General features: G+C 45.6%; 2 non-coding genes across 2 annotated transcripts; both read left to right on the forward strand.

Annotated features, from left to right (window-relative positions):
• Nucleotides 1-526: 526 nt before the first annotated feature.
• Nucleotides 527-717, forward strand: LOC141221024 (U2 spliceosomal RNA). The gene has a single exon (XR_012289118.1). It is a non-coding gene; the product is annotated as a U2 spliceosomal RNA (small nuclear RNA).
• Nucleotides 718-1,826: 1,109 nt separating this feature from the next.
• LOC141221025 (U2 spliceosomal RNA) lies at nt 1,827-2,017 on the forward strand. Its single transcript, XR_012289119.1, has one exon. It is a non-coding gene; the product is annotated as a U2 spliceosomal RNA (small nuclear RNA).
• The last annotated feature ends 3,983 nt before the right edge of the window (nt 2,018-6,000 follow it).

The raw sequence follows: 6,000 nt of genomic DNA on the forward strand, positions 1-6,000 counted from the left end.
GTGGCATTCTGTTAAACTGTTGCTTATGGCGGTCTCTGTGAGCTTCTCAGCGACATTCAGCCAGCCAGGTATCCTGCATGCAGTAGATGGAATGTGGCAATGGAACGCTGGCTGCGCGTGTCATAATAGGCTCTGAGCCTTTATATACCTGCGCACAGCAGCAGCCACCTTCAGTCTGCTGCTGGACAGCCAGCAGCAGCAGGAGAGGTAAGTAATCAGCAGCCCTCCTGCTAAGGGTAGACAGCTGCTCGTTCCACCCCACCCCCCGCCTTAATTGGTTCTCCTCCCTTCCAACGGTGTTGAGGCGGGTGGGAACAGCAGGGGGTGAGGGTGCTGTGTTTAAAGAGGTGGAGTTATGCAGATCTAAAACGCGTGGATTGCAGCAGCAGCAAGCCGAAAAGTGCAGGCATGTAAGGGATCTAGAGGTTGACAACATGTCTTCTTAACGGGAGTCCAGGAGCTCATCTCCACAAATGGACTCTTCAGGATCCTTGGGTGGCTCCGTAGTTCGAAACCAATTCTGGTTATCGCTTCTCGGCCTTTTGGCTAAGATCAAGTGTAGTATCTGTTCTTATCTGTTTAATATCTGATACGTCCCCTATCTGGGGACCATATATTAAATGGATTTTTAGAACAGGGAGATGGAAAAAGAGCTTGCTCTGTCCACTCCACGCATTGACCTGGTATTGCAGTATCTCCAGGACCGGTGCACCCCTTCTTTAATGCAGTTTCTAAAATCAGAAAGTATTGAATTCAATGTTTTTTGTTCATTTTGCTTGTTTGTCGGATTTTGGGATGGACTCTTTGGCTTTGCTTTTCTTCTCCTCATTGGATTTTTCATGTTCAAAGTTGCAGAAGCCAGATGACAAGCTCATTTTGGTTCAACTTCAGCAACTGTGCATTGCATTGCCATGTAATGTAACGCAATGCTATCTTTCTAGCTCTCCCTCTTTACTTCCTTTTGGATAAACAGACATATTAGGCAAGCATTTTGGAGCTTTCACCTAAATAACTACAGGTGGTGAGATAAGCTGCACAATATAATTGACCTTTCAGTATATTGTTGCACACACACCATCTATTTAGCAAATGCCCTTGTTATCAACAGCAGCCTTTTAAACTCACCTGAGCTAACAGGTATGTGCGCTGGTTACTCTGCTGCGCTTAAAATTTCTTTTTTGGTTTGCTACAATGCCTTTTCTGAAACGTTGTCTCCCTCTGCTGGAACACTGACTTCTTTCAATTAATGCCTGCAGACTATAAAAGAGAACCCAACCCAAAAAGTTTGGTTGATTAGTCTGTGGCATTCTGTTAAACTGTTGCTTATGGCGGTCTCTGTGAGCTTCTCAGCGACATTCAGCCAGCCAGGTATCCTGCCTGCAGTAGATGGAATGTGGCAATGGAACGCTGGCTGCGCGTGTCATAATAGGCTCTGAGCCTTTATATACCTGCGCACAGCAGCAGCCACCTTCAGTCTGCTGCTGGACAGCCAGCAGCAGCAGGAGAGGTAAGTAATCAGCAGCCCTCCTGCTAAGGGTAGACAGCTGCTCGTTCCACCCCACCCCCCGCCTTAATTGGTTCTCCTCCCTTCCAACGGTGTTGAGGCGGGTGGGAACAGCAGGGGGTGAGGGTGCTGTGTTTAAAGAGGTGGAGTTATGCAGATCTAAAACGCGTGGATTGCAGCAGCAGCAAGCCGAAAAGTGCAGGCATGTAAGGGATCTAGAGGTTGACAACATGTCTTCTTAACGGGAGTCCAGGAGCTCATCTCCACAAATGGACTCTTCAGGATCCTTGGGTGGCTCCGTAGTTCGAAACCAATTCTGGTTATCGCTTCTCGGCCTTTTGGCTAAGATCAAGTGTAGTATCTGTTCTTATCTGTTTAATATCTGATACGTCCCCTATCTGGGGACCATATATTAAATGGATTTTTAGAACAGGGAGATGGAAAAAGAGCTTGCTCTGTCCACTCCACGCATTGACCTGGTATTGCAGTATCTCCAGGACCGGTGCACCCCTTCTTTAATGCAGTTTCTAAAATCAGAAAGTATTGAATTCAATGTTTTTTGTTCATTTTGCTTGTTTGTCGGATTTTGGGATGGACTCTTTGGCTTTGCTTTTCTTCTCCTCATTGGATTTTTCATGTTCAAAGTTGCAGAAGCCAGATGACAAGCTCATTTTGGTTCAACTTCAGCAACTGTGCATTGCATTGCCATGTAATGTAACGCAATGCTATCTTTCTAGCTCTCCCTCTTTACTTCCTTTTGGATAAACAGACATATTAGGCAAGCATTTTGGAGCTTTCACCTAAATAACTACAGGTGGTGAGATAAGCTGCACAATATAATTGACCTTTCAGTATATTGTTGCACACACACCATCTTTTTAGCAAATGCCCTTGTTATCAACAGCAGCCTTTTAAACTCACCTGAGCTAACAGGTATGTGCGCTGGTTACTCTGCTGCGCTTAAAATTTCTTTTTTGGTTTGCTACAATGCCTTTTCTGAAACGTTGTCTCCCTCTGCTGGAACACTGACTTCTTTCAATTAATGCCTGCAGACTATAAAAGAGAACCCAACCCAAAAAGTTTGGTTGATTAGTCTGTGGCATTCTGTTAAACTGTTGCTTATGGCGGTCTCTGTGAGCTTCTCAGCGACATTCAGCCAGCCAGGTATCCTGCCTGCAGTAGATGGAATGTGGCAATGGAACGCTGGCTGCGCGTGTCATAATAGGCTCTGAGCCTTTATATACCTGCGCACAGCAGCAGCCACCTTCAGTCTGCTGCTGGACAGCCAGCAGCAGCAGGAGAGGTAAGTAATCAGCAGCCCTCCTGCTAAGGGTAGACAGCTGCTCGTTCCACCCCACCCCCCGCCTTAATTGGTTCTCCTCCCTTCCAACGGTGTTGAGGCGGGTGGGAACAGCAGGGGGTGAGGGTGCTGTGTTTAAAGAGGTGGAGTTATGCAGATCTAAAACGCGTGGATTGCAGCAGCAGCAAGCCGAAAAGTGCAGGCATGTAAGGGATCTAGAGGTTGACAACATGTCTTCTTAACGGGAGTCCAGGAGCTCATCTCCACAAATGGACTCTTCAGGATCCTTGGGTGGCTCCGTAGTTCGAAACCAATTCTGGTTATCGCTTCTCGGCCTTTTGGCTAAGACCAAGTGTCTTGTCTGGGGTCCTTGAGTGTTTTCCCTTGGCCTTCCGGCATCGCCATCTTGATGGCTTAAGCCGGTTGCTGCTTTAGGGGGAGAACGAGGAGGAACGAGAGAGTGATCATAATGGGCGTGAAGATACGCTATGCTGGGACCGATGACAATCGGGTTCGCAATGCATTCCGCATTGAAGTTGATGCTGCTGTCAGAGAGCGTTTCAATCTGTCGTATATGGTGCACGAGGTGATCTTCAAAATCCTGGAAGTGACAAGAGAAAACATCGTCTGCCTGCAGGAATCCCGGAAAGAAGGACGGTATGTCTTGGTGCTACAATCTATGGCGGCTTGCCGGAACCTGTATAAGAAGTTGAGGGAGCAGGAGAAGAATCCAACCTTGCATGGTTTGACTTTTACAGTCTTGTACTCCAAAGGTGATGTTCCCCTAGTCATATTTATGTATAATCCCTTTGTGCACGAACATGACATTGCGACTTTTCTTAAGAGGCATTGTGACTTTGTGAGCAACAGTCACAAAATCATGAACGAGGAGAACTTATGGACTGGCAAATACAGATATTTTGTCAGATTTGGGGAAAGTTCTTCGGAGCCTGGAGGTGTTCATTACCCTCCCCAAAGTTTCTCTATCGGGAGAGATAGGGGTATTCTCTTCTTTCCTGAGGCCCCAGTTTTTTGCAGGAAATGTAAGAAGTACGGACACTTACAAGAGGTTTGTACTGCTGTGCCTGTTTGCTCCAAGTGCAACCAAAGTGGGCATGTTGCTAAGGACTGTACCAATCCAATTGTTTGCAATGCTTGTGGTATGGAGGGGCATGCCTTTAAGGATTGTACTCGTCGTGCGAACGAGGGCAAGGCAAGGGCATACTCTGAGGTGGTCTCGAACTCTCCGAGGCCTAAGAGTGTGGCACCTGAGGCCGCAGTTTCTTCCAGGGTGAAGGTAGTGGAACAGCGTGTGGAGACTGCTCCAGTGAGGGCGTCTGCTGACCTACTGGTGGAGCCCGGGAGAGTGGAAGAGGTTCTGGCAGCTGAGATGGATATTTCTTCCTATCAGGGGGGTTTCATTGACTCCTTTTGTGAAGAACGTGAGGGAGCCTTGGAAATCCCAGGGGACCCGGCTCTCAGTTGGAGCAGTGAAAGTATGGATGAAGAGGGAGCTGGAGGTCAAGGAGACTTCACTGAGACTGGGGTGAGGTATTCTGAGGAACCGGACCGCGCTAAGAATAAAAGGGCCCGGTTGTCTGAACCATCAAGTAGCCAATGCGTGGCAAGTCCGGTGAGTGAGCGGGATTACCCAGTGGTTTCTCTTTCTCCTGCGTCAACGGCTTACCTGGAGGAGAATTTGGAGTCCACTATCTTTCAGCTAAGTGGGAGTTCGCCGGATGACAAAGGATAAGGAAGGCATGTTTTTTTGCTGAGACTGGTGTTTCTGGTTTTTGAGCCAAAGAATGGTCTCTAAACCAAATTGGGACATTGCGTCCCTTAATGTAAGACTTTTAAAGTCTAGAGTTAGAAGATCTGTGATTCTGGACTTCTTACATAACCATTCTTTTGATATTATGTGTCTACAGGAGTGTGGTATAGAAGAACCCCTGGAAGACGCTGATTGGCCATATGGCCAGCATATCTGGTCTGGCTCTAGTGGGAATAAAAATGATGGAGTTGGGATAGTATTAAATAATAGAAATTTTGTTTTTGAATATTATAAGGTAATAGAGGTGGGTTGTTGCATCTCTGCAGTTGTGTGTGGGAGGGGGTGGAAAGTTAAAATTATAAATATTTATGGTCCTACAAAAAAAGAAGACAGGTTAAGTTTATTAGATAAATTATGTTTAGAATTACCTGGTAGGATCCCTGTGATAGTAACAGGTGATTTTAACTGTGTAACTGAGGGGAAAGTTGATGCCTCAGGAAAAAAATTGGCAAACATTATTTCTGATTTTTTCTTTTTTGATGCTGCTGAGGTTTATTTGGGGAAGCCACCACCACCAACCTATAAAGCTGACAGGGGTGGGATAACATCTAGGATTGATAGGATGTTTTTTTCTAAAAATATAATATGTGATGGTTTTTCTCAATTTTCAGTTCCTTTTTCGGACCATGTGTGCCTGAAAGGTGAGTTTAGAGGGGATTTAAGGCGGGTGCATGGGAGAGGTGTGTGGAAATTGAATGTGAGTTTGCTTGAGGATGAGAGAATTGTGAATGATTTTAAGAAAAAATATAGTTGGTGTAAATCTCAAAAGAGTAAGTTTGAAAGTGTGTTGGTGTGGTGGGATTGGATGAAGTATGAAGTGCAAAAGTTTTTTCGTCGATGGGGCTATAAAAAGGCTGCCATGGTTAGGAGTCAATATAAAGATTTAATGATGAGGGTGGAATGGCTAGAGAAAATGAGGATGTGTGGTGTGGATGTGGATGATTTGTTAAGAAGTGCGAGAGAGGATTTGAAGAGGACTTTGGAGAGGAAGGGAAGGGAAATAATTTTTAGGTCAAAGGTGGTCCATCTTGATAAAGATGAAAAGTGTTCAAGATATTTCTTTAAAAAAATAAATGGTAAGAAGGAGGGTATGGAGGAGATTTTTGATGTGGATGGTGTTTGTGTGAGTGGGGAGGATGTAATGAAGGAAGTGGTCACGTTTTATGCTGAGTTGTTTGGCAGGAAGTGGGTGGATGAGAGTTTGAAAGAAGAAGTGCTTAAGACTTTGGATTGTAAGGTGGATAAGGATGGATGTTCTGGTCTATGTGAGGCAGTGATTGAGGAGGAAGTTAAGAAAGCGGTGTTTGGTGCAAGGAAAAATGTGACGCCTGGGAAGGATGGTTTGCCTGTGGAGCTATATGTTAT

Source organism: Phyllobates terribilis, unplaced genomic scaffold (assembly GCF_046119375.1).
Source record: "Phyllobates terribilis strain yellow unplaced genomic scaffold, ASM4611937v1 Scaffold_311__1_contigs__length_2239622, whole genome shotgun sequence".
In the NCBI taxonomy this organism is placed as follows: Eukaryota; Metazoa; Chordata; class Amphibia; order Anura; family Dendrobatidae; genus Phyllobates; species Phyllobates terribilis.